This window comes from Saccopteryx bilineata, chromosome 2 (assembly GCF_036850765.1).
Source record: "Saccopteryx bilineata isolate mSacBil1 chromosome 2, mSacBil1_pri_phased_curated, whole genome shotgun sequence".
Classification (NCBI taxonomy): domain Eukaryota; kingdom Metazoa; phylum Chordata; class Mammalia; order Chiroptera; family Emballonuridae; genus Saccopteryx; species Saccopteryx bilineata.
This window is the reverse complement of record NC_089491.1, coordinates 273,702,117-273,727,726: the sequence shown is the minus strand read 5'-3', so window position 1 is coordinate 273,727,726 and position 25,610 is coordinate 273,702,117. Positions and strand designations below refer to the sequence as shown.

Below are 25,610 nucleotides of genomic sequence, written 5' to 3'. Positions count from 1 at the left end.
TTTTTAGATTTTTATTTAATCATTTTTATTAGAGAGAGGGGGAGAGAGAGAGAGAGAAGGGGGAGGAGCAGGAAGCATCAACTCCCATATGTGCCTTGACCAGGCAAGCCCAGGGTTTTGAACCGGCGACCTCAGCATTCCAGGTCGACGCTTTATCCACTGCGCCACCACAGGTCAGGCCAGCACCTGGGATCTTTGAATGTCCATCAGTCAGACTTGGGAAGATGACAGGGAGTGAGATGGACGGTAAAGGATGTCCCTGTTGGAGGCCCTGTGCCCCCTGAGAGCTACATGGCCTGAGAGAAGGCCCTGGCGTGGGGCTGATTACAAGCTCACCTGGGGTAGAGTGTCACACTGTGTACCCAGGGATCTGAGATGGTGGCATTGGCTGTCCTGCAGGTATGTCTACACTGAGGGACCAACCCCAGCGCTGTGCTGATGCTTTCAGACGCCTCTGCTTTCCTCTGCTGACGGGGCGAGTCTTTGAACTGGGGAGGAAGTGGGGGATAAAAAGCGAGCCTGGGTGGGCTGCGCTGGGGGTGGGGCTGGGGGGCTCGGAGGAAGACCGGGGTTTTGTCTCTCCTGGGCCCCACCTCTTGCCTCCTGGGGTTGGCGTGGTTTCTGGTGACTGTGTTTAGGGGCTTGTTATGAACAGAGCTCAAATGAGCTGCAGGTCTGAGTTCCTGCATCAGTTTCCTGCAGGCCGCGCATTGCGACCTGGGACAGGACCAGAGCCTCTGTGCACCTCAGTCTACCCAGCAGGGAAATGGGGCAGCGAGTGACGCGACCTCACAGCTGAAGGGAGCCAAGGGGCCATTTGAGGCCGGAGTCAGGCCTTGTCCTAACCGCTGTCTCCGGCTCACAAACCCCTGAAGCCGCCCCCAGGGAGGCAGGCGGGTCTGGGGGCCTCCTGAATCCTTTTCACTGCTCACAGATGTCCCTAAGGGGCCTCCGACCCCGGCGTGTTCCACGCAGGACCCATGGCCCTCCCTCACCTCAGACCCTCCTCAGGGCTTCCTCCCAGAGTGTGAGGCACAGGCTGCAGATGTGGGGGTCACTCTCACCCGCCCTCTTGCCCGCGGCCTGGGTGGCCTTCTCCCTGGTGTCCCTGAGTCTGTCCGTTCCCTGTGGCCATTCTCTGCATGCCTGGTAGGGCCACAGCGAGTAAGTGACTTGACTTACTCGGGTCTCCATCAGGCTTCCCACCACTTCTTGTCTTCCAGAACCTTCTCCCCACCTTGGGAGTCTGTCTGCCAGGTCCTGGCCAACCCCTGACCTCCGCTTGGCCAGTTGCCCAGCGGTCATTGTGTGTGACTTCTGGCAGGGCTGGGGGTTAGGGAGGGGAGTTTTCTTTGTGGTGGGGGAGGGTTGTCGTCTCTGGGAGATGCTGTCGACTGGAAGGTCCCGGTCAGTTCCCCGGAGGCTGGGCCCCACGGTGCCTGTAGGGAGCCTGTGGGGCGGGGGTGCCTCGGAGGGCCCTGCTTGTCCTCATTCTGAACTCCAGGCCCGCCACAGACCCTCTGGGAGTATCGCCTGGTGCTGTGTGGTGTCTCTGTGGCCATGGCAACTGCCTGGCACTGGGGCCTGCTCGTTAGACTAACGAGGCAAACCCACTGGACTGGGGGGCGAGGGGTGGGGACAGGGACATGCTGCCCCAGGTCTTGCCAGGTGTCTCCGCCAGGTCACCCCTGGGCCAGGAGTGGAACTGGGGGACCTGGAGCGGGTATGTGTGGAGGGGCCAAGCAGGAGTCAGAGACCCCTTCAGGGTCCTAAGGGCCTCAGGTCAGGTCCACGGGTTGAGGTTCTGGTGGGAATGATGTGTGGGTGACTCCTGGGAGACCGTCAGTTGTCTGCACCCTCCAGCCCACCCCCTTGTTCTCTGCTCCCCTGGGTCAGCCCCAGGGCTTCCTGATTCCGCCTCTGACATGGAGTGACTAGACTGCTGGTGAAATTGGCCTTGACCTTGGCCTTGACCTGCAGGGAAGACAGCTCGCAGAGAGGCCCCCTGGGGGGCCCGGAGCTGGGAAGTGGGGTATGAGGTTGGGGTGTTGGTTTGTGCTCATCTTTTCCTGTTCTCTTAATTCCTTCAAATCCAGGGTGGTCACCTGACCCCCAGGAGTGGCCAGGAAAAAATACACCCCAGCTCCCGTTTGTCCCCAACCCGTGAGGAGCCAAGGATGGCTCGCCCGGACCAGGCCTCTCTCTCCACGGCCCTGTCCCCAAGGGGCCTGTGTTCCAGATTCTCGGAACAGACAGCGAGGCCACACGCTGCTTCCTTCCCGGCTTCATTGAAAAGAGGAAGAAAATGGCCCAGGCTTCCACCTCAAAGGCCCCTGGGCCTGTGTCCAGGAACCTGAAGCTTGCAATTAAATGAAACCCGATCCTTAGGTGAGGAGAGCTTCTGCCCGAGGAGGCTCTGGAGACTGGCCCCCGGGACCACGGCTCTCCCAGCTCTCTCCCAGCTCGTGCGTGGCCTGTGGGGTCTGGGGGCCAGCGAGACCCCTGCGGGCGGCTGGGAAGGGGTGGGCATTCACTTGTCAGCCTTGGTTTAGGTCCAGGTGGCTGCCTTTTATTTAAAACAACAACAACAAAACCCTGCAGGTGACATTCAGGTCACCCAGGCCCGCTCCCCAGAGGTATGTGATAGCCACGTCTCAACAGCACGTGTGGCCCATTTCATCTACGTTTTTATGCTCTGGTCTGCTCAGGTCTGTCGTTGCCGGGTCCCTACAGGGCCTGGGGCGCTGTCTCATCCCCTACCCCCCAGGCCAAAAAAATGCGTGCAGCTGCACCTTCTCCAGTGCTCCGCTCTGCAGGGAGGGAGCGCCGGTTATGAGCAGAGATTCTTTTCTTTTGTGACGGAGAGAGACAGAGAGAGGGACAGTTAGGGACAGACAGACAGGAAGGGAGAGAAATGAGAAGCATCAATTCTTTGCTGCCACTCCTTAGTTGTTCATTTCATTGATTGATTTCTCATATGTGCCTTAACCGGGGGCTACAGCAGAGCGAGTGACCCCTTGCTCAAACCAGCGACCTTGGGCTCAAGCTGGTGAGCCTGCACTCAAGCTGGCGACCTCGGGGTTTCAAACCTGGATCATCCATGTCCTAGTCGGATGCTCTATCCACTGCGCCACCGCCTGGTCAGGCATGAGCAGAGATTCTGATGGCTCAGTTCTTACACCACACCACCCCACCCCACCCTGCCTCCACCCCGGTGACCACTTTTTACCAGTTCTGAGTCTGAGTCATCGTTCTCCATATTATCGTGTCCCTCCGTGTCTCAGTTTCCCTGATATGTAAAACGGGGGACTGAAATGGCACCTACCTGTAGGATTTGATGGGTCCTCTGCAAGGCAGGTAGAGACCATGCTATAGTTACTATTATTTTTAAAGTCAGGATTTTGTGATGTGTGGGGACAGTTAGATCTTGTGGACAGACTTGAACTTCTGTGTAGGTAGCATTGTGTCATGGGGACACGCGACCCAGGACCGGCGTATTCACTGGAGACCGCCACACTGGTTGGTTGTGGTGTTGGGATGTTCTTCTCCAAGTGCCTTGGGGTGCTCAGGCAGGTGCTGTCCTTTCTCCTCTCGGGAGCCCCGGGGCTGGAGTCACCACTTGTGGCTTTTCCAGATGCTGCACTGGGGCAACACTGGACCCCACCCTCTGAATTGGGGTGTGGACTCTTTTTAAATTTTTTTTATTTTTTATTAAGTGAGAGGTGGGGAGTCAGGGAGGCAGAGAGACGGACTCCTGCATGCACCCTGACTGGGATCCACCCAGCAACCCCCTACAGGATGATTGATGCTCTGCCCATCTAGGGCTGCTGCTCCGCAACCAAGCCATTTCAGCGCATGAGGTGAGGCCTCAGAGCCATCCTTGGTGCCCAGGGCCAACTTGCTCGAACCATTTGAGCCATGGCTATGGGAGGGAAAGAGAGAGAAAGAAAGAGGGGGAGAAATGGGAAGTATCAACTTGTAGTAGTTGCTTCATGTATGTGCCTTAACCAGGCAAACCAGGGGTTTCAAACCAGCAACCTCAGCATTCCAGGTTGATACTTCATTCACTGTGCTGCCGCAGGTCAGGCGGGCTGTGAGTTCTCCCCATCCAAGTCCTCGGGTGGGGCTGTGGTTTGACAGCTGCCTTGCGGAAAAGACGTATTTTGGTTTTTTAGAGGCAGAACAGACGTTTTTCCGTAAATTAGAGAATTAAGAAACAAAAAGCCTGCAAATAAAAAAAAAGATGACCACATTTCTCCCCCCCCCCCCCCCCAGTCAGAGTCACAGTGTCATGTGGGTTTGGATGAGAAGGACCCGCCTGCTCTGAGCTCTGCCGCGTGGAATTGCAGTGTGGGTGGTGAGATGTCATGAAATCTGCAGCCCCCTCTCCAGGCCAGACTCCTGGGGGGCAGGAACTAAGTGGGTCTGGGCTGTGGCTTGGAGTCCACTGAACCGGGTTTGAGTCCCGTCTGCGCCCTGCAGGGCCTGCGTGGCATGGGACCTCGTTTCCCTGGCTGGCCCTGCATGCATTAGATGCTCAGTGGATGGCTGAGAGAATGCATGCAGCAGGATATCTCAGTCCATCATTTGGGCCGGATAATTCTGTTTGGGGGGCTGTTCTGTGCGCATCATAGGATGTTCATTTAGCAGCCTCCCTGGTCTTTATGACAGTGGTTCCCTCCCCCCTTCTGCATTGTGTCAACTGGAAACAACTCCAGGGAAACGACCCCAGACATTGTCCTCCGAGTGGGGCAGCCGCCCCTCCCCCAGGCCCTCTGTGGGACGAAAGAACCTTAGAGAGGGCGTTTTCTTGGAGTCAGTCAGTGCCCAGTGGGTAGGATTTGTTCATTCAGGTGATTTCCTGAAGGACCTACTCTGTGCCAGGCGCTGTCCTTGGTGCTGGGTTGCGGCTGGGAGCTGGGTGGGTAGGTGCGCGCGATCACCTCCCGGCCATGTTGGGTATGGTGGTGACCGAAGGCCTCTCGGTTCCTGCCTCTGTCTCCCCTTCTGTGGAGTAGTAGGCAGGTCTCGTGAGGAGCTCTGCCACCTTGGGTTGACTGTTTTCCTTTTCTGGTCTCAGTTTCCCCACCTGGAAAGGGGTTCGTGGTAGTGCTTGCCTCCTGGGTCGCTTTGGGGATTAGGCCAGTCACTTGACCCTGAGCACATGGTGCATAGTAGGTGTTTTGTGACAGCGAGCCAATGACTTATACCTAGATGACGAAGACCAGCATGCACCCCACAGCCCTCGGGGTCACCGAAGACCGAAGTGGGTGGTAACCCATGGTGTGGTCAGGATGCCCACCTGGCGCCTTCTCTGTGCCTGGCTGTGTGGTGGGGGTCTTGGTTGGTGTGTGTGTAGGGGTGCTCAGCTGCCCTCCTCCCCTGGCCCCCGAGGAGCCAGCTCAGTGGAGATCCCTAAGGCGATTAAGTGGGTTCATTTGATCCTGAACGTGAACTTGAGCAGGCGGCTTATCTCCCAGAGATGAAAGCCCGGCGGGCAGCGAGCCACCTGGCCCAGGCAGGGGGTGCGGGATTTTATCCTCCACCCCTGCCCAGCTGGGGCTCGTGCTGGGGGGGGCTGTTGCTCCCTGCCCGCCCCCCATCCCAGCCCTCCCCTTCAGCTGCTGCAGGGCGGGGGCTGAGGGCTGGGAGCTCTCTGTGGCCCTCTCAGGCAATGGGCACATGCCATGTGCGTTCATCCGGCCGACTCAATCTCGGGAGCTGGCAAACGCCATCACTTTTCCCCGGGTCACGGGTCACGGGCGAAGCCATCGAGGCTGAGGGAGGTCGGGGAACTTGCCCTGGGCCACACAGTGCCCCCTCCTGATAGAACCAACCCCCAGGCGACATTTACATAACTCAGCACCTGAGAAATCCCCCTCTCCTCTGCGGTCTTGACTTTGCACAGGGCGAAGAACAGCAACGGAGCCCAGCGTGACGCCCTCGCGCGGAGTAAGGGGAAGTGAGAGAGAGGGAGGCCGGGCAGCTGCTCCCATGTGGCATGAGTACATGTTGCCCGGAGAGAAGTGAGAGCGGGCGCAGGCGGCTCTTGGAGCTGAAAACACGAGAAAGTGATCGTTTCAAAAAGAAGGTGCTTGGATGGTTTCTGTTGGGGCGATTTGTTTGTGTGTTTGTTAGTTTGTTTCCCTAAGGAGTTCATGGGCTGGAGGCCTTGCATCCAGAGGAAGGTGGTGGGCAAGGTGCCCCTGAGGCAGGGGAACTTGACCTTGGAGTCCTGGAATGGCACTGCCCGTCAGCAGCACTTGCTGGCCGGCCACGGCCATGATGGATTGAGTGGGTACGGGCACGGAGCCAGGCCCCCATGTCTCAGCGCTCGTGGTCATCAGGTCCCGGGGCTCCCGGCACATGTGGGCGCCACTGCGGAAGCCGTAGGGCAGACAGGTGCCCAAGTTCTTCACCTGAGATGAGGGGTGGGTTTGGAACACAAAGTAGATGACTTTCCCCCAAAGCTTTCTTTATTTTTCTCAGTTGAGACACAGAGAGGACCAGAGGCAGGATTTGGCGAGGACACAGTGGGGTGTGGAGATGGGTGCGCAAGACTTGGGGGTGGGCAGGCGGCACCCTGCCACCGCGTCCCCTCCCAGCGCGCCCTAGGCCTTCACAGCGCTCCCCTACAAAAGGGCGCTGGTGGGTTTTGTTTTGTTTTTTTAATGGCCAGGTCATTTGAAAGTTGTCTGGAGAGGGTCCCTTTTCATGATGTGAGACTGTCCACCGGGTTGAACGCCAGTCACAGGACAGCCAGAAACATCCCTGTGTGTTCTGGGATGGAAGACACAGCCATGGGGACCCCCTCTGCCCTGACAACACAAGATAGTAACAGAATCAACATGCTGCCATGGTGGGAATGGGACCACAGCAGGCAGACCCTCTTTGTTTTCTCCTCGGTTGTAAGAACAAGGACAATAAGGGCACCAGACACTATGAGGGGAACCCCCACCCCCACCCCCACCCCGGCTCTCTGGCGTGGACCTCTCCAGCAGCCTCCTCCTGGCCCCCAAATCCGCTCTTGGTTTTCTCTGCCTTCTGTTCTCCGTGCTGCAGCCAGGAGGGTCCCGTCAGAAGGATCTCCTGCTCTCACACCGTGCTTTCTTCCTTCTCCTCTGAGAATGACCTCCGAGACCCCTGGGAGCTGCTCCGCCGTCCTCCTGGCTCCTGCAGCCACATGCATGCCGTCCACGAGCCTTTGCACTCTCTGTTCCCCCACCTGGAATGCTGTTCCCAGACGTTGGCACGGAAGCCTTCTTGCTGCCTGCTGGCAGGTGTCACCCTTGGGGGGACCTCCTGATGCTTTCCGATTCGTTCTTTTGTGTGTGGGCCTTCCCACAACGGGCCACATCCCAGGAAGCAGTAGCTGAGTCTGCTTTGTCCCCTGCTGGTTCCCCAGGGGCCTGGAGCAGTGTTGTGACTTAGCGGGGACTCACTCGGTCAGTTTGTGTTGTTGGCCAAATGAGTCCCTTGGTGGTGAGACTGGGCCTGGCATGACCCAGCAGAGGAAGAGGACAGGTGCTGGACATGAGGCTCTTGTCCCTCAAGTGGCTTCCGCCCCGTCGGGAACAGGCCAGACCAGGGCGCCGGCCTAGGGGAGGAATGGTGCCCTGTCTGCTGTTTCCTGCCCAGGAGCGAGGCCCTTGGGGCCCGGGTGAGGACGTGCTCAGCTGGGCAGTGTTGCCCTGGGGTTCGTTCTGCAATGTCCGGACACATTTCTGGTGGTTCCTACCTGCGTGGAGGTGCCAACAGGTGTAACGGGTAGAGGGCTGAGGAGCCTCAGGAATTCAGCACTGAGTTGTGGCCTGGGCATGCGGGGTGGGGGAGGGCACAGTGATGTCCCCCTTCTATGCTGTGTCCACATTTCAGTGGCCCAGGGCAAGCCCTTGGGCGGGGTCTCTACGCATCCTGGAGTTGCTTGTCCTTGCTGGCACCAGCATGGGGTGGCCTGTCATCTCCCCTGGCTGCCACAGCCTCTTACCCCCAGGGTTGAGGGACACCCGGAGACTCTGAGAACTGGAGGTGTCCAGGTGGGAAGTCCTCCTGAGAGTAGCCCCTTCAGTGCCCTTCTTTACAGATGGGGAGGCTGAGGCCCAGAGAGGGCGAGGAGTCGGCCCAGGGTCACATATCACAGCAGGGTCTGGACACGGGGGGCCTGATGTTTGACCCTGTGAGCCTGCGTGGTGGTGCCTCCCACCAGCCAGATGCCACACCATCATGGGCATTGTGGTTCCTTATTTTACAATTCATTTTTTACTCTTTCAAGTCAATGTGTTTTTGTATATTTAGTTATGGTTCATTTCTGTATAACTTATATTTATGTATACTTTTAAAATTAAAACATTTTTTTTCCTATTGACTTGAGAGAGGAAGGGAGAGAGAGAGAGAGAGAGGAAGAAACATTAACTCATTGTTTTACTTAGTTCCATTTAGTTGTGCAAAATTAATTACCTGACCAGGCATCGAACCTGTGACCTTGGTGTGCTGGTATGATGCTCTATCTTATTTTAAAAAATATATGTGTATCTGGTCTATCCACACAATGGAATACTATTCAGCCATAAAAAGGAAACAATATGTCGATACTGTATAACGTGAGTGAACCGACCTTGAGGACATGAAGCGGAGTGAGAGAAGCCAGACACAAAGGCCACATAGTGTCTGATTCCATTTAAATGAAATGTTCAGGACAGGCAGGCCATATGGACAGAATGTAGATTAGCGGTTGCCAGGGGCAGGGGCGGGGGGCTGTTGAGAGACTGTTCAGTGGGTTGGGGATTCCCTTTTGAGGAGCTGGAAAAGCTTTGGAGCTGGACGGGCTGGTAGTGATTGCACAACCTTGTAAATGTGCTGAATGCCACTCACTGACTTGTTTGCTTTCTAATGGTTCATCTTACGACGTCATGTGACTCTCACCTCAGTGACAGAACCACTGGGGGAACTTGGGAGAGGTGCCTTCACGGATCTCTGCTGGTATTTGTCACTGAATCTACACGTTGGCTGTGTGGGGTGGGAGGCTCCGTCACAGGTGAGGAACTGGCTCAGAGATGTTCAGCAACCTGCCGGGACACACAGCTAGAAAGCAGCGTGAGTGACGTTATGTCCCGGGTCTCAGGGCAGATCCTGAGATCACTGTGCTGTGCTGGAGTGGGGGGAGGTCTCCCTGCGTGCTGAGCCCAGCCAGGGCAAGGAGTAGTCTGTCACTGGGGGTAGGGTGGGGCGGGGTGAGGTGAGACTCTTCTGCTGCCTGCTCCCCCCCCCCCCCACAAACACCACTGAGGGCATTCCTTGGCCAGGGTGGATGGCTGGCCCTTGAGCGGCACTGGGCTGTGAGTCTGAATGTGACCCATGTACAGGCTCCGGCAGTTCGTGGGCCCCTGGCCTAGTGGCTGTTCTGGGCCCCTGGTCCCCCACCCCCACCCTGACCACAGAAGCAGGAACTTTCCAACACACAGCTCAGCCGGCTGACTGTGAATCAGCGCGGTTCACTCTGGGGAGCTGGCGGGGCCTCTGGGGCTGTTTTCAGTTTCCGAGGAGTTTCTCACTCTGACTCAGTGCCGTGCCTGGCCTCGGTGACCCGTGCTTCTGAGCACCTGCTGAGCTGAGCTTTTTTTTTGTTGTTGTTCCTGTGGGACAGGAGCAAGTTGCCTTGGGCCTTGGTTTTCCCATCTGCGTAGGGGGGGCAGCCAGGGAGGGGTTGATGGGCGTCTCTTGCTTCACGTGTTCAGGGTGTGCGTGGAGGGATTTGGTGTGGACACGGAGGGCTGAGTCCCACGTCCTGTCCTCGGAAGATCTGGGTGGAGGGCTCTGGGTATGTCCGGTCACTTCTGTTCTTCACTGGCAACCAGCCAACAAGCTTGGGGTGTGCATGGTGCCCATCAACGCCTGAGTGTACCAGAGGCCTGGTGGGGGCCTGTGCTCTGTGTCCCCTCATCCCAGCCTGGCTTGGGACCTGCATGCAGTCTACGTTTCCTAGGTGATGGGCTTGTGGACTGACGCATGAGCAGGGGTGGTGCGCCTCAGTAGTGAGCTTGAACTCGGCACCTGCTCCGGGCCGGGCTGTATATTTTTTTTTACACAAAGTAGCCCCTGGCATCACCCCCATTTCATGGATGGTGAATCAAGCTCAGAGAGAAGCAAGGCGATGTCCTCAGGCTTTGCAGAACAGCTGAGCTGGGATTTGAGCCTGATCCGGCCTGATTTTCGCCCCCCCTCATTGTTATCTGCATTTCATAGTGGAGGCAACGGCCTCGGAGGACTTGAGCCACAGGTGCTGGGGGCGCCCCAGCTAGAACTCTGTGCGCTGCCACTGGGAGCAGCGCTGCGTCTCTGGGGAGATCCTGGGCTGCTGGGCTGCTGCAGAGGCCCCATCTGTGCAGGGGGTCGCCGCCTGCAGGATGGGCTGGTCTCTCTGGGTGGGGTGGGTCCGGGTCTGATGCTGGGGCAGGGGCTGGTGCTCAGACGGGGGCGTTCCACGGAAGGCCGAACCTATGGGTGAGGAGAGTGTGTGGGAGGACGCCCGTGGAGGGGAGATAGGAAGGGCAAAGGGGAGTTAGAGGACGTGTGGAGGGCCCTGCTCTCTGCCAGGACCAGGTCAGCGGGAACCACCCTCCCGCCTGGGTTACTGGAGTCTCTGGACTGTCTCTGGGGCCCTGGTGACAAATCTGTTTCACTATCTCTTGACCCGGGCAATTAATTGCCTTGGCGATCGATGGCTCCACAGCACCCTGGCTCTCCTGGGTGGCGCTGGGGCGCCCTGCCACCACTGGTGGCCCAGACCCTCCCCTGCTCATGGGTGGGGGGGGGTGCTTGGGGGTCTGCGGTCGATTTTCTTCCACAAGCATCAGGACCCCATTGCCAGACAGCCCCTCCCCGGGGGGGCCCAGCAGCTAACACTGGGGACTCTTGCCTGTGCTCCTATGTGCAGAACCTGAATTATCAGGACAAGTAGCCTGTGATGGGGCCACTGAGGGGCATCAGATGTTTCTGGAAGTTTCCACCCCACCTGTGCCCCGTGCACCATTTCCCAGAGACACTGCCCTTTTGTCCCCCACCCGCTGAGGCTCTAGTGCAGGGTGTCTGGCAGAGGTAACATGAGGTCACAGCAGATGCCTGGATGCACATCTCGCGGATGGTGGGAACCAGGCGGGCGCTTTTGCCTCTCTTGCCTCACTTGCCTCACTGCCCCCATCTGCAGAATGGGAAGAGTCAGAGCAACCCGGGTGAATGTACGAATGAAACCAGTGAATAAGCGTGGAGGGCTGCTCAGCACTGTGCCCAGTGAAGCTCTCGGGAAGCGGAGCTCTGGGTCCCTGTGGTGTGGGCTGTCGGTGCCGGTGGCAGACAGACAGGTGGGTGGACAGATGGCTTCAGGCCTGGGAGCAAAGCCCCCTTTGCCCCGGCCCTCCCTCCGGGCCTGTGTTGCTGCCTGGCCTTGGCCTGCGCTTGGCCCGGAGCCCGACTGCTGACGTGGCTCCCCCTCCCTCCAGAAGCGGTCGATACCCCAGCTCCTTCCTGGCGTCTGATTGCTCCTGCCGGCTGCTGTCTCTGCAGACAGCCCCGCACCCCACAGCCCACACCCCGTGGCGAGGAGAGGGGTGTGGGGTGGTTTCTGAGAAGCAAGTTTGGGGCCAAATTGGGGGTTGGGGGGCAGGGGATGGGATGCCCGAGGACAGATGCCTGGGGTTCCCATCTCCCCACCCCTCTCCAGCGGCAGTGCGATCACGGATTTGTTCTGCTTCCCACTCTGTGAAACGGGGTTGCCTGGCAGGGCTGTGAGACGGGCCAGGGTTCAGTGGTGCATGTGTGTGAGCACGGGGCCATCAGGGTTGTGACCACAGTTGTGGTTCTGCCCGGTATCCGGGCAGATCTTTCTGGGGGCCCGGACACATGGACTTGGGGCTGGGGGTGCTCAGAGGCAGGGGTCAGGGTTGCTCCTCTTTTCTTTCCCTGACCTTGTGCCCCGCCATTGATGGGCCAGGCCCTCTGTGTTGGGCCCTTTTGTCCCTGGGAACACTCTCACATTCACGCTGCCCAGTTGCTGGAGGAGGGAGTCGGGGTGGGAGGGGGAGGGTACTCTCAGACCTTGGTGAACTTGGGGACTGCCTCTCTGGCAGCTTCAAGGGGAGTGTGCGTGGGACTGGGCACGCCCCGGCTGTCACTTGAGAAGGAAAATAAAATATCCTGGTGGCTTCTACAATAAATGGGAGCTTGTGTCCCTCCCCCTCTGGCTGTCTGCCGCAGTGACAGGGACGGGTCACACCTGGCCCTCAGGGGCAAGGAAAGGTCCCCTGTTCACCTAGTGTGAAAAGTTGTGGCCAGGTGGGCCCAAACAGCTAAGAGTGGTGTCAGGGCCTCCTCCACGCCCCGCAGGGCGTGAAGTCCCCAGGACCCAATTTGCTGTCACTTTGGGAAGTTAATGGCTTCCCTTGGAGGCCAGTGCCTGGATCTGTGGGGTCCCGGGGTTCAGTTTAGGCTTCTGCAGAGCATGTCCTGTGGCTTGCTCATCTTGACCTAGCAGGGTCCACCCCGCCGGCCCAGGGCAGCCACGTGGAGGCTCGCGTAGGCAACACTTCCCTTTCTGCAAAGCAGCAGGCGTGGCCTCGGGCCCCTGGGCCCTGAGTGACTTTGTAGAACTTGACTTGACCTGACCTGACCTCACTGCGGGGTTGATCAGGGAAAGCGGGGGCTGCAGGAAGTGCCCTCAAGACGGAGGTGTTAGAATGAGCAGGCCTTGGAGACAGCCGAGGGGAGCGGGCCCATTTTCTGGATGGGAAGACTGAGCTCAGAGAGAACCAGCTGTGTGCCCGAGGTCACTGCCCTTTGTGGGAGGGCTGGGACCACAGCCCAGGTGTTCCGATCCTGTCTAGTACTCTGCCCTCTGCACTGCCTTTGTTTTTTTAGTTTAAAAACTTTACTTACTGAATTTGAGAGAGAAAGAGAACGAGCAAGAGAAACATTGACCCATTGCTCCACCCATTCATGTACTCACCAGCTGACTCCTGCATGCGCCCTGACTAGGGATTAAACCTACAAACTTGGTGTATCGAGAAGACGCTCCAAGCCAATGAGCTGCCTGGCCAGGGAGGTTTTCTTAAACTTTTTTGTGTGTGTGCAGATGCTAACACAATAAAGAATGCGTAAACACTGGGGCGCAGACTAATGGATAATTATAAAGAAGACACTGTGTAGCCAACCACTGTCTTCTCCCCAGAGGCGATCAGAGTCCTGACTTCTCTTTGAATCACCTGCTTGGTCTACCTCTGGAGACCTCTGTACATGTCATGTGACCCCGTGGAACTTGCTTTTCCCAGAATCATAAGAGTGGCATCCCGGCTGGGGGGCTAGGGAGGAGGGGGGAGCTTGGAGTCTGGCTTCTGTGCCCAGCCTGAGTCTGACTTTGTTCCTCCGTGTGGCTGCATATCTCTGCACTTAATCCCTGGTCACTGTGGAGTGTTCTGCGGTCTCCATTTGTTTGCCTCTCGTCTACTGGTAATCGCTGGATTGCTTCCAAAGCTGTTACGAACATTCCTGTGTGAGTCTTGGTGCGGACGCAGGTTTTCATTTTTCCCGGGCACATTCCAGGGCGTGTCATTGCCGTGTCATGTGGTCACCCAACTGGATGTTTGACTTGATGGGAAATTGTCACACTTGTGTCCCAAGGCAGTCTTACCACAATGTATCCACCGAGCGCAGGCTGAGGCTCTCTCTCAGTTGGTCTACGTTCTTGTCAACATTTGCTATTGTCTGTTTTTTTGTTTTGTTTTTTTTTTGTATTTTTCTGAAGCTGGAAACGGGGAGAGACAGACAGACTCCCGCATGCGCCCGACCGGGATCCACCCGGCACGCCCACCAGGGGCGACGCTCTGCCCACCAGGGGGCGTCACTCTGCCGCGACCAGAGCCACTCTAGTGCCTGGGGCAGAGGCCAAGGAGCCATCCCCAGTGCCCGGGCCATCTTTGCTCCAATGGAGCCCGGGCCGCGGGAGGGGAAGAGAGAGAGAGGAAGGGGGGGGGGAGTGGAGAAGCAAATGGGTGCTTCCCCTATGTGCCCTGGCTGGGAATCGAACCTGGGTCCCCCGCACGCCAGGCTGACGCTCTACCACTGAGCCAACCGGCCAGGGCCCTATTGTCTGTTTTTTATATTAGCACCGCATCAACCATGGTGTGCAGGGGGGTCTCTCGGAGTTTTAATTTGCACTTCCTGATGGTTAATGCTACTGAGCATCTTTTCCTTATGGGCCATCTGTCTCTCCACTTCCATGAAGTGTTATTGAGTCTTTCCCTCATTCTTCCATTGGCTTGGCTGCCTTTATTTCCTTGTGGGTGTTCTTTTTATGTTCTGGACACTGGCCGCCACTGCACGGCTCTGACTTAGAATGGAGACTCAGAAGTGCTTATATAGGAACAGGAGGCCCAGTCCTCTTTCGGTTGTCACTTACTCGCTTGTTTATAGTGTCATGGAAGAGTGTCACAGTGACACTGTGCTGTGGGCGTGGGATTCTCTGTGGCCGTGCCCGTGTGAGAGCTGCCGTTATGACCCCATGGTCTGGGTCGGACTTCCAGCTCTGGAACTGGGGGCGCGAGAAGAATTCTCTGAGCCCCAGGGGTGTGCAGTGTCCCCTCTCAGGGTCATGGTGGGGAAGAACTTGACTTGATGTGCACAGGCCTTACCATTTCCACCCATACGTTGATGTGGTCCTGTTGGAGCTCTGGTTTGGAGGATGTGACCGTTACTAACGGGACCCCTTGTCTTTCCCTGCAGGTTCTCTGGAGTCTTTGAGGACATAGCGTTACTGGCGGCCATTTCTGGTAGGTTCACATCTGTCCCCACTCTTCATTGTCTCTAGCAGGTTCCTGTGGCCTGGGCCTTCTCAGGGGGAGGGCGTCAGGAGTAGCTGGGGAGCCAGATTCCACCTGGCGGAAGCGGTGGGGGGCTCAGGGTGACCTTGTGGGGTGTGGTTCGGCATTCAGAGTTGCCCGGGGTAGGAGGCGGCAGGAGGAGGTTGTGTGGTGCCCCGGGGAGTAGATATTTCATGGCTCAGGATGGGCCGCTTTCGGGAGACATCTATCCTGTTCCAAAGCCTTCATTCATTGCATGATTATTTCTAAAGCACCTACAGTGTGCCAGGCCCTGTTTTGGATGTTGTGAATCAGATGGACAAGCACCTATCCTTGCTGGGCAGACAGACAGTAAAAATACAAATCAGACACATAGTGTGTCCTTTGGGGAGAAGCACTGAGGTGAAGAACCAGCAGAGGGGGCTTGGGGAATGTGGGTGGCCTGGAGGTAGCAGTTTCAAATGGGGGTGGTCAGGGTGGGCTTCCCTGAGGAGGTGGCATTTGAGCAAAGCTTTGCAGAAGGGAAGGGAATGTGCCGGTCTCTGCAGTGTGTTTCAGAGAGAGGGTACTGCCTGTGCAAAGGCCCTGAGGCTGTATGGAGCGGGCCTGTGGGCTTACAGGGGGGTCTACATGAGTCACATGGATGGTTGATTTTTTGGGGGGTGATGCAGGCCTCTTTCCTTTGTTTCTGAGCCTTTCAGGCCCCCGGAAGCACCAGGGAAGAACAGCCTTGGAGGTGGTCTGCCTCCTGAGCTGGGCCCTGGGCCCCCCAGTTGTGGGTTTCACCTTGGAGGTCTCTCCAGGTGATCAGCCCGGGTTTTCTGCTTGGCACGCTTGGTGTCTTTGAAGTTGGGAAGGAGGTGGCCTTGCCTGGGTGTTCTCCCTTCCTCCCTGGCCTCTGGGCCTCCATCAATCTGCAGGCCTAATGGGGAGCCTTCCTCCATGGCTGAGTTATCTGCGTGTCATGCCACTGGCCCACCCGAGGACGATAAAAGGGCTTTTTGTCTGCAAGCACTTAGCTTCCTCCTCTGGGGCGATCCATCACCTCTGCGGGAGGAGGGGGCAGACAGATGGGGGAGGCGGAGGGGGGCCCTTCCCTAATGCTCCCGGGAGCTCCCTCAGCCCAGAGACAGCAAGGCTTGTGTAGGGATGGGCGGCCAGGAGGCATGCTGACTTCACGCTCTGCAGCTCCCCGTGGGCAGCGTGGGGCCTTTCTGAGCCCCTTGTCATCTGGGGAGGCCTGGAGACAGGAGACGGGGGCAGGGTGGGTGGGGGGTGGAAGGGGACAGTGTTCAGAATGACAGCAGACCAGCCGCAGCAGCAGCCCACACTGCCACACTCAGCACTTTGTGGAATCATGTCGTTTCGTCCTCAGAGCGACCCCATGAGGCGGGTCCTGTCATTGTCCCCTTGTACACATGACTTCCGGGGAGGTGATAGCATGTCCCCAAGTGTGGACGTGGCAGAGGGAGGATTGGAACCCAGGCAGCCGGGCTCTGCGGTCCTTTGTGCTGGTTTAGGTCCTCAAGGAGGTGGTGGCGTTTGGGTCGGTCTGAAGCCACGTGTAGATTTTGATCTTGGGAGGGGGAGCTGCGTGAGCCCGGGGTGGAAGAGCGTGAGGTCAGGTCGGATGGGGTGGGGGCCGACAAGGGATGGGCCGCGGGGCGGCCAGGCTTACTGGGCACCCTGGGGGAGAAGACCAGGACCAGACAGACAAGCAGCTGGTGTGTATACTATCACACCTCTCTGGGCTCTGTTTGTCCCTCCTGGGTAGTGGGGTCCAGTGGTGGGGTTTTTTGTTGAGTTCGACGAACCGGTTGTTAAAATGGTACTTGTCATCAGGGTTCTCTCTGAGGTGGGTGCCTGGGCAGCCGCCCAGTGTGGAAATCCTCGCTCGCATTCCTTGCTCTTTTTTCACGTTCATCTGCGCAACAGCATCTCCTAAGCGCCCATGGTCATGTTCATTCTGTCCATGGGTAAAAAAAATGCAAGTGAGGTCAAGAAGCAATACGGAAATATCTTAAATAACCATTTCATTGTTTTTTTGTTAGGTATTATTTACTATTTCTTCACTGGTATTTTAAAACTCTTTCTTAGAATCTAGTTTTGTGTACCCCTTTGATTGTTCTTATATAAGTATTAAACGCATGAAATAATAAATAACCTTTTGGTATATTGTGGTGTTTTTCATACTTAAAATGGTCGTTAGGGCCGAGAATGGGTTGTTACATTCTTTGAATCCACCACTGCATGGGTGGGTCCTGAGTTGGACTGGGCCCTGTCCCTCCTCTGGGTGGCCCTGTCCCTCCTCTGGGTGACCCTGTCCCTCTGCTGGGTGAGGAGGAAGAGAGGTCTGGGGTCTCTTTCCTTCCAGCTCAGGAGGCTCAGCTCTGGGCGAGCTGTCCCTCCCTTCCCTCCCCCCACTGCTCTCTCTGCCCCTCCCCTACTCCCTCCACCCATTCCTCCTTTCCTCCTCCTCCCCTCCCCTCCCCTCCCCTCCCCTCCCCTCCCCTCCCCTCCCCTCCCCTCCCCTCCCCTCCCCTCCCCTCCCCTCTCCTTCCCACAACCCCCTCCTTCTCCCCACAGGCCACCCTTAAATGACAGCAATTAATGGTTCCTCTGACGGGGGGGGGGGGTTGGGGGGGCAGGGGGATGGGCTGACAGTCGAGCGTGTCTGCCCATGGCCGCCCTTTAATCGGGCCCTGGGGACGCCCCTCTCGCTGTGGCTCCCGTGCGCCGCCGGCCTACTCTATCACTCAAGGGGAGCAGAGCCGCCCGCTGCTCGGCACATGGCAGGCAGCTGGCCTCGGGTGCCCCTCCTGCCCCCACCACCCTGTAGCCCACAGCCTGTGTCCTTTTATTGTTATTTTTCTTGTATAAGTGGGTGGGTTTCGGGGGGACCCTTGTCTTGACTCTAGTTACCAGGGTGTCCTCTCCCTGGGCCAACTCCTGTTGTGAAGTGAGCTCCCAGGATGGACTTGGGGCCAACCTCCCCTCGCCCCCGTACACACATGGTGCCCTGCTTTTTGTGTCCCCTCTTTCAGGAGGGGCGGGTTGCGTGGGGCTGAGGAGTCTAAATGCTGGAGCCTTGGCTGCCTGGAGCCTGTGGTGACGGATGGGGGCGGGGCAGCTACCCTGGTCTGGAGTCTTGTCGGGGGAGGGCATGGGTGTGTATGTGGTGGGGGATCTGACAAGAATCCTGGCCAGCCAGTCATCTCCGCCTAAGCCTGGTGTTTGCGGGTTCATCCTTCCGTAGCAGCACCGACGAGGCCCCTGCTGCTGGCCAGGGCCTGCGGAGGCAGGTACCTTCCGCAGCGCTCCCCTTACCCATAATAGCTCTCCGAGGAGCGCGCTATTTATAACCCTGTCTTTGTAGAGGGGGACCTCGACAGACTCTGACCTTCCTGGTCTGGCGCTCATAAATCAAGGGCCTAGGGAACAGGAGGACCAGTGACAGAGCCAGCAGGTCCCACCGGAAGTGAGGAGACCATCCCTGGGCACTGGGTGGGGCTTAGTGATGTTAATAGATTGCATATATTTTTCTGTTAGATGTAGACTGTTTCCATCACCCACCCCCCCCACCCACCCCCCCACCACCAGAAGCACTCACTGATCTGTTGTAGATCTGATCACACTAAAACAATAAGGTATGGATGTTTTTGTACTTGGCTTCTTTCTCTCTGCATGTGTTTGAGATTCATCCATGTCATTGCACGTATCAGTAGTTTATTACTTTTTTTATTGTTGAATAATATTCTGTTGTATGAACCTGTTTCAGTTGGGACTCTCCATTCATGAGTTGATGGACATGTAGGTGGTTTCCAGTTTTTGGATGTTACTAGATAATCCAGAAAGTCTTGGTGCCTCTTACTGCTTTTTCTTGCTGTATTGCTTTGGCTGAGGCTAGGGGTGGTGATAGGTAGCAGCAGTTGGGTTTTAGTGTTAACTAGCTGAGGGTGTTGTTATTCACACTCCCATTTTACAGATGAGGTAACTGAGGCTCTAAGAGGTCAAAGACTTCTCTAAAGTCATTGGGCAAAAGATGAATGCTCTTTGTCCATTTCCAAGCTGGGAAGGACCAGCCCTTCTGTTGCTCTGATGTGTTCACTGGTCCAAAGGGTCACACCAGGGGCCCTGTCTGGTTGGCTCAGTAGTAGAGCATTGGCCCTGTGTGTGGAAGTCCCAGGTTTGATTCCCAGTCAGGACACACAGGAGAGGCGCCCATCTGCTTCTCTACCCTACTCCCTCTCCTTTCTCTCTGTCTCTCTCTTCTCCTCCCACAACCAAGGCTCCATTGGAGCAAAAGTTGGCCCGGGTGCTGAGGATGGCTCCGTGGCCTACGTCTCAGGCGCTAGAATGGCTCTGGTTGTAGCAGAGCAATGCCCCAGATGGGCAGAGCATCACCCCCTGGTGGGCATGCCAGTGGATCCCAGTTGGGTGCATGTGGGAGTCTGTCTACCCCCCCCCCCCCACACACACACACACTTCTCACTTAGGATAAAACAAACAAACAGAAAAACGAAACAAAGGGTCATACCAGGGCCAGAATGACCCTTTTTCCCGTGGGGGTCTCCTCAGTGGGAGAGATGAGTGTGTGAAGGAGAGTCCTCTTTTGGGTCAAACACTATACGTTGGCCCCAAGCACTGTTAAGTGGATGTCAGGCCCTGTGCAATCCTATCGTCTTGGGCAAAGTCCTTCTGGGGAGCTGTTTTGGGATGAGGCAGGAGTGGCACATGTGGAAGCCCAGGAATGCAGGTGATGGGTGGGGACAGAAGATGGGGCCCCCTTCCTGTCCTCCCTCGCCCAAGGAGTGTGAGCAAAGATGACTTTTCGGGGAAGGAGGCCCACAAATTAAATAAGCAATCCTGTAAATAAATAAGCAATGAAGTTAGTGGGGTGCCTAATTACATCAAATTCATAATTACGGATGGAAGCCTGCCCGAGAATTGTGCTTGTTTTTAATCTCCGGCTCCGACCTGTGCGTCTCTTTCCGTCCGGTAGTAATCCCTGCCCCCGGCTGGCGGAGGGAGGCGCTGCTGTTCAGGGGTCCCGGCAAGCCCCAGGGATCCAGGGGGACTTGTCTCTCTCGGGGTCATAAAGCTACGTAAGGTCTGAGACGGTCACACAGGACTGCAGTGATTATAACGGTTCACAAATAGTGATTGCATTGCACTTTACATGTTATGATTTCTTTAATCTTCTAGAACTCGCTGCGAAGTGAGGACTATTACCATCTCCACTTTTCAGGCAAACAAACTGAGGAACAGAGATGTTAAGTGACTTGGCCTGAGGTCACACAGCCAGTGAAGTTCTAACCCAGGCAGTCTGCCCCAGACTGTGCCCCGCACCCTCTTTGTTGTCCTGCCTCTCAGCCTCCGGGTGGCCCTGCTGAGATGTCTCAGCCCTGTCCTTGGGGGTGCATTTATTGATGACATGTCAGCATGGCTCTTTAGAGGTACATGCCAAGTCATAGCGTCTCAAAGCCTCGAGAGGCTTAAATGCTGGAGAAGATCTTCCCGGCGTCCCTTCCATGATTGCTGGAAATCCAAACAGAGCCCGTTCTGCACCATAAAATAAAATTGTGTTTCATTTCATCGCAAAGTGAGCCCATTTGCTGACATGGAAACACCTCTTTCCTAGACCTTTTTTTTTCTCTTTCTGTGGCTTTGATTTGCCGGCTTTTTGGGCATTCCTGATGTCCTGCCTGTGGTAAATGTGATCATGGCCATGAGGCCCATTTTCTAGATGAGGAAACCGAAGCTCAGGGAGGTTGGAGAGACTTGAGTGAGGTCACCGCCCACATTGGTGGAGCTGGCATCCTAACCAGCCCTTCCCTCCTGGTTTGGGGAATGGAGGTCACTTTCTGTCTCCAGGGTGGGGTAGGGAGGCGGTCCTGGGAGCCAGAGCCTGGCTTTGCCCGGGTCCTTGCTGTGTTGATGACCTCAGCTAGGCTAACTGGCAAGCCCGGCTATCTGTTGGGTGGGAAGAGAAGGCCAGCTGTGGCTTCCTCATTTTGGGGACAGAAAGGGCGGGGGCGGTGGGGGCCAGTGTTGCTCTCACACGTCGCCCACGCAGATCCCAGACCGTCAGCCAGAGTCGACACCTGTCCTTTCCCGTTGAGCCCCGTGTCTCAGGACATCTGACCCCGTGCAGCTCAGGAACAGCAGCCCTTGGGAGGCTGGGGCCCGAAACACCCCTCCCTTTGTGGGGTGTGCTCTCGGGATCGGATGGGGCGTGAGTTTCTGGGGTTCTGGCAGGAGGAGCTGGGGCTTGGGCTGGTGTGGGACATGCATTCTCTGTAATGACTGCAGGCTGGTGGGGGCTCTTCTTGTCCCTCCCTGTAGCCTAGGATGGAGAGGGGAGTTGAGGACACACTGAAGGGCAGAATTGTGTGTTCATGGTGCTCCTGGGAGTGAGAGCAATCCAGGGAGGCTTCCTGAAAGAGTTGGAACAAACACATTGAATAATAGTAAAACCTACCTTGTAGGAATCCATAGGCGTGAGCGCTTCAAACAGGACCTGCCATGGAGCAAATACTGCTTTTATTATGAAATCTGGCATTTCTAGACTGTTTGCTTGTCTTAGTGCTGTTTGCCATTGTCATTGTCATTGTTAATATTAAGATAATTCCCAATGATTTCTGAGCATTTACTTTAGGCCAGGCTGTGTTGTAAGTGTATCATATACATCTGTGAGCTAGGTGCTGTTATTATCAGCCCAGTTTTATAGGTGGGGATGCTGGGGGCACAGAGAAGTTAAGTGACTTGCCCAAGGTCACACAGCTGTCAGAGCTGGGGTGTCAGCTTCACTTCACGACATCTGCTGTTGTTCATTGTGGGGATTGTGCAGGCGCCTCCTGCAGCCCTCCCTGAGCCCCGGAGCTAGGCTGGCTCTCTTGGCAGGGCGGCTCCGGCTGTGGGCCAGGCTCCATGTGCCACGTAGGGGCCTCAGGCATGCAGCAGCTGCTCTGCGCTGGGCGGGACTGGTCAGGACACAGGGGTCTGTTCCTGTCTCCCTGCAAGCCAGCCTGGTGTCCCCATGGCCTCCTGGGGATGCTCTCCAAGAGGGCCAGCACATAGCAAACAAGATACCAGGCAGGGCCTTGTGGATCCCACAGGCTGGCGGGGAGACTGGCAGTGCAGAAAACAGATGGTACTCCAGAGCCAAGACATGTCCGCTGTGGAACAGCATAGGGTGGGGAGGGGGCGGCTCTGGCTTCAGGGGTGCCCCCTGTAGGTAGAAGAATCCAAGGTGGTCTCTGAGGAGGTAGCATTTGAGCTGAGACTTGTTCCTGAGGAGGAACCAGATAAGAAAGGAAGAAGGATGAACCTTCTAGGCAGGGGAGCACCATGTACAAAGGCCCTGAGGCCATCGTGTTCAGGAATGCTGGGGCCCTGATGGCTGGAGTGGAGCTGAGAGCACCATTTCCAGGGACCTTGGGGGGTCGGGCCCTCTGGCCCATTTAAAGCAGAAGTGAATTTTAATGGCTTTTGTGTCTCCTTGTTGTTGTCTTACTAGTTGATTAATGTACATTTACTGGGCACACGGGATGTTCCAGGCATTTGTAGGCCACTGGGACCAGAGTGATGGAAAAGTTGGATATTGTTCACGCCTTTGAGACAGTGTCCAGAGACAGTGAGTTTCAGTTAAAACAAGTACCATTATCTTAATATTAACAATGACAATGACAATGGCAAACAAATCGAGGGTGCTGAAGGTCACGGGGACAGAGTTCAGGTCGCTGGAGCATAACAAGGTCTGAATCTGTGATTAGGGCAGGCTTCCTTGGACAAGTGTCAGATTAAGGCGAGACTAGAGGGTGACTAGTTAGGACTCCTGAGTCATGGCAGAGACACACCCAAACTGGTTTAGGCCACCGGTGGGGAGTTGGGGGGGACTGACAGGTGCTTATCACCACAAAGTCCAGAGGAGATGGGTTCAGGCATGGCTGGATCTAGGGGCTTAAACCTTGCCTTGGGGCGATGCCCATGTATCCTGTTGTTAGGCAGGTGCCTGTCACTTACACAGCCAGCCAGGGTGAAGGAGAGTCATTGTGAGTGTCTCTGCTTTCTCTTATCTGTTCCCTTGCTGAATGAGACCTTTCACACTCGTTCATCTTTCTTCAGCAGCAGGGGGAGGAAGGGAGGTGGCCAAGGTGGGGGTCAAGGGGTGTCCCAAACTCAGGTGCAGTCAAGAAAGGGAATGAGGCAAAAGGGAGGGGTGAGGATTGTGGCTAACAAGCATACTGGATGTTCTGACTTTTTTTTCCCTAGAGAAGCTGAAGTCTGGATTTTATAAGCAATGTCCTATTTAAAAAACAAACAAACAAAAAAAACACTGCGTATGCCAGAAAGAGCCTCCCTATTGGCCACTGCTTGACTGGCCATCATTTTGTGGCCTCTGTTCTTAGTGACTTTTATTTTTAAGTATTTTGCCCTCTGTGATCTGGGCAGAATGTCCCACGGAATGTACCAGAAGGTCCGCAAAGCCTTGGGGAAGTCACGTTGAACACCTTTGGAGATACCCTCTCCAAAACTCGGGGCCCTGTCTCACTGCAGTTTCCCTGAGGGCCCTCCAGTGCTGCCCAGTGTATTCTGAGAGGCGGTGAATCCTAGTGGTTAATGACACAGACTCAAGGGCCACCCCCAACCCTGCATTCCAACTCCACTCTGCCACTCCTAACTGCATGTCCTTGGGCATGTCACTTCACCGCTCTGTGCCTCAGTTTCCACATCCATAACGTGGGGATGGCAGAACCCTGTCAGATGGTTGGGAAGCCTAAGGAGCACATGTGAAGTCTCTTCCCCCTGGGCCAGCCCACTGTGGGCGTGCGTGCACCTGGCTGGCAGACCTTGCCCTTCCCGGATTGGGTCCTGGGATCCAGCTAGCGGTGGCCAGGAGCATTCCTGGACACCCCCTCTTTCCTCTGTGTTGCCGGGAAGGGCTCCCCGGGCCCCAGGCACCCCTGCCAGGTTCTCTTCAGTTAGCACTGCCGGCTGTGGTTCTCAGCTGCTATGGGTGGGGGCGGCCCCTTTTGAAAATAAAGTCAGCACACAGAGAAACAGCCCTGGAGGACAGTTCGCTGCCTTCGCTCAAGGCTGACACTTTGGTGCCTGGATGCAGTGATGGGGGGAGGGGCGGGGAGGTAGGATGCATCTTGTTCTGGGGACGGCTCCATTCAGGGTGAAGGTCGAGGCCTGTTTTGGCCTCCGTGTCAAGGCTGCCCACGGGTGGCTCACGGATGCCTCTCTCAGGGGAAGGGGGTCTGGGTTTGTTGGGGTCTGTTCATGCCCAGGTGCATGGGCCGGGGAGATGCCTTCCCTCACAGCTGCTAGCCTCCTCTGGACTCTTGAGGGGAGCAGAGGAGAGGCCAAGCGTGGTTCTGGGCAGTCTGGGTCGCCGAATTGCGAGTCTCAACTGTGGGTAGAGGGATTGAGTTGTGGGCTCCAAAGGATACATCCCTTCGGACCTGTGAGTGTGACCTTGTTTGGACATTCAAGATTACAATGGGCCCTAACTCCGATGACAAAACGTCCTCCCAAGAGAAGACACAGAGGAGAAGTCCATGGGACACAGAGGCAGAGATGAGAGGGGCGAGGCCAGAGCCAAGGAGCCCAAGTTGCTGGAGAGGCAGGGAGGACCCTCCCTGGAAGCTCCGGAGGAGATCCCACCTCTGCCCCTTGCCGACACCTTGATTTCTGTCTGCCCACAGCCCCCCCCCCCCCCCCCCCCCCGTGCTGCTGCAGGATAAATTGTCTTAAGCCACCCTGTCTGTGGTCGTTAGTCTCGGGCAGCCCCAGGAAACTAACTCCGTTGTGAATTTTATTATAGCAACGCCTATAAAAGTTTCAAGGCTCATTATTGGCCCGTGGGGCCCGGTGCGACCTGACACGCGTGAGGTGGCTGATGGTCCTGCCACGGTCGGCCTTCGCTCATCACTCCCGCTGCGCCGGCCTCCTGGATGTTTCAGAGCTGCCCCCCACCCCGCCCCGGGGGCCTTCGTCCCGGCTGTTCTCCGCCCTGGACACTGTTCCCAAGACATTTCCCACCTCCCCTCTCTTGCTCTATCCAGACTGCTGCCCCGGAAGCCGCCGTCCGCAGTGGCTGTTGTTATTTGAGTTGCATCCTGTCTTTCTCCGCTCTGGACCCTCCTCCCCTCTTCTCATGTCAACCCCAAGAGGGCAGGTGGCTCTGTTGTGTGCCCTGCTGTGTCCCGAGTGCCCAGCGCATACAGTTGGTGCTCAATACATGTTGAACGACAGCTCCAGGCCCGGGGCCAGGAACTCTCACCATCTGGGAGGTGGGATGCCACTTTCAGAGAGTCAGCGAACTGGGTGCACAGGGACTGTTCCAGCAAAAACTGTCTTTTTTGTTCATGTGAATCACGTCAGAATAGCCGTTTATAAGTGTAGCTGTTTACAAGCCGTTTACAAGCAGCTTCTCAATTTTTAGTCCATTTAGTGTCTTGCAGTTTAGTGTCTTACAGCCTCCACCTCTGTCTGGTTGTAAAATAATTGTCGTCGCTCCCCAAGGAGACCCCGTCCCCATTCCCGCCCCCCCCCATGCCCCTGCCCCCTAGGTCCCCCCCAGTCTGCTTTCTGTCTTGATGGATTTGCCTGTTCTGGACATTTCCTAGAAGAGAAATCTTACAGTACCTGACCTGTGGTGTCTGTCTGGCTTCTCTCACGTCATGTTGTCAAGGTTGACCCATGTGGTAGCAGGGGTCGGTGCCTTGCTCGTTCCCTTTCATGGCCGTATCGCAC

The 25,610-nt window shown here is 56.5% G+C and overlaps 1 protein-coding gene across 20 annotated transcripts in view; it reads left to right on the top strand.

Annotated features, from left to right (window-relative positions):
* Window positions 1–25,610, top strand: part of NCOR2 (nuclear receptor corepressor 2) — a 182,754-nt gene that overhangs the window by 8,337 nt on the left and 148,807 nt on the right. For 19 of the 20 annotated variants that reach the window (XM_066260804.1, XM_066260812.1, XM_066260799.1 and 16 more), the window contains exon 2: window positions 14,770–14,816. The exons of the other annotated variant lie outside the window; for it this stretch is intronic. The gene's annotated coding sequence lies outside the window, so the exon portion shown is untranslated. The remainder of the gene's footprint in view (window positions 1–14,769; window positions 14,817–25,610) is intronic. 20 annotated transcript variants of the gene reach the window in all.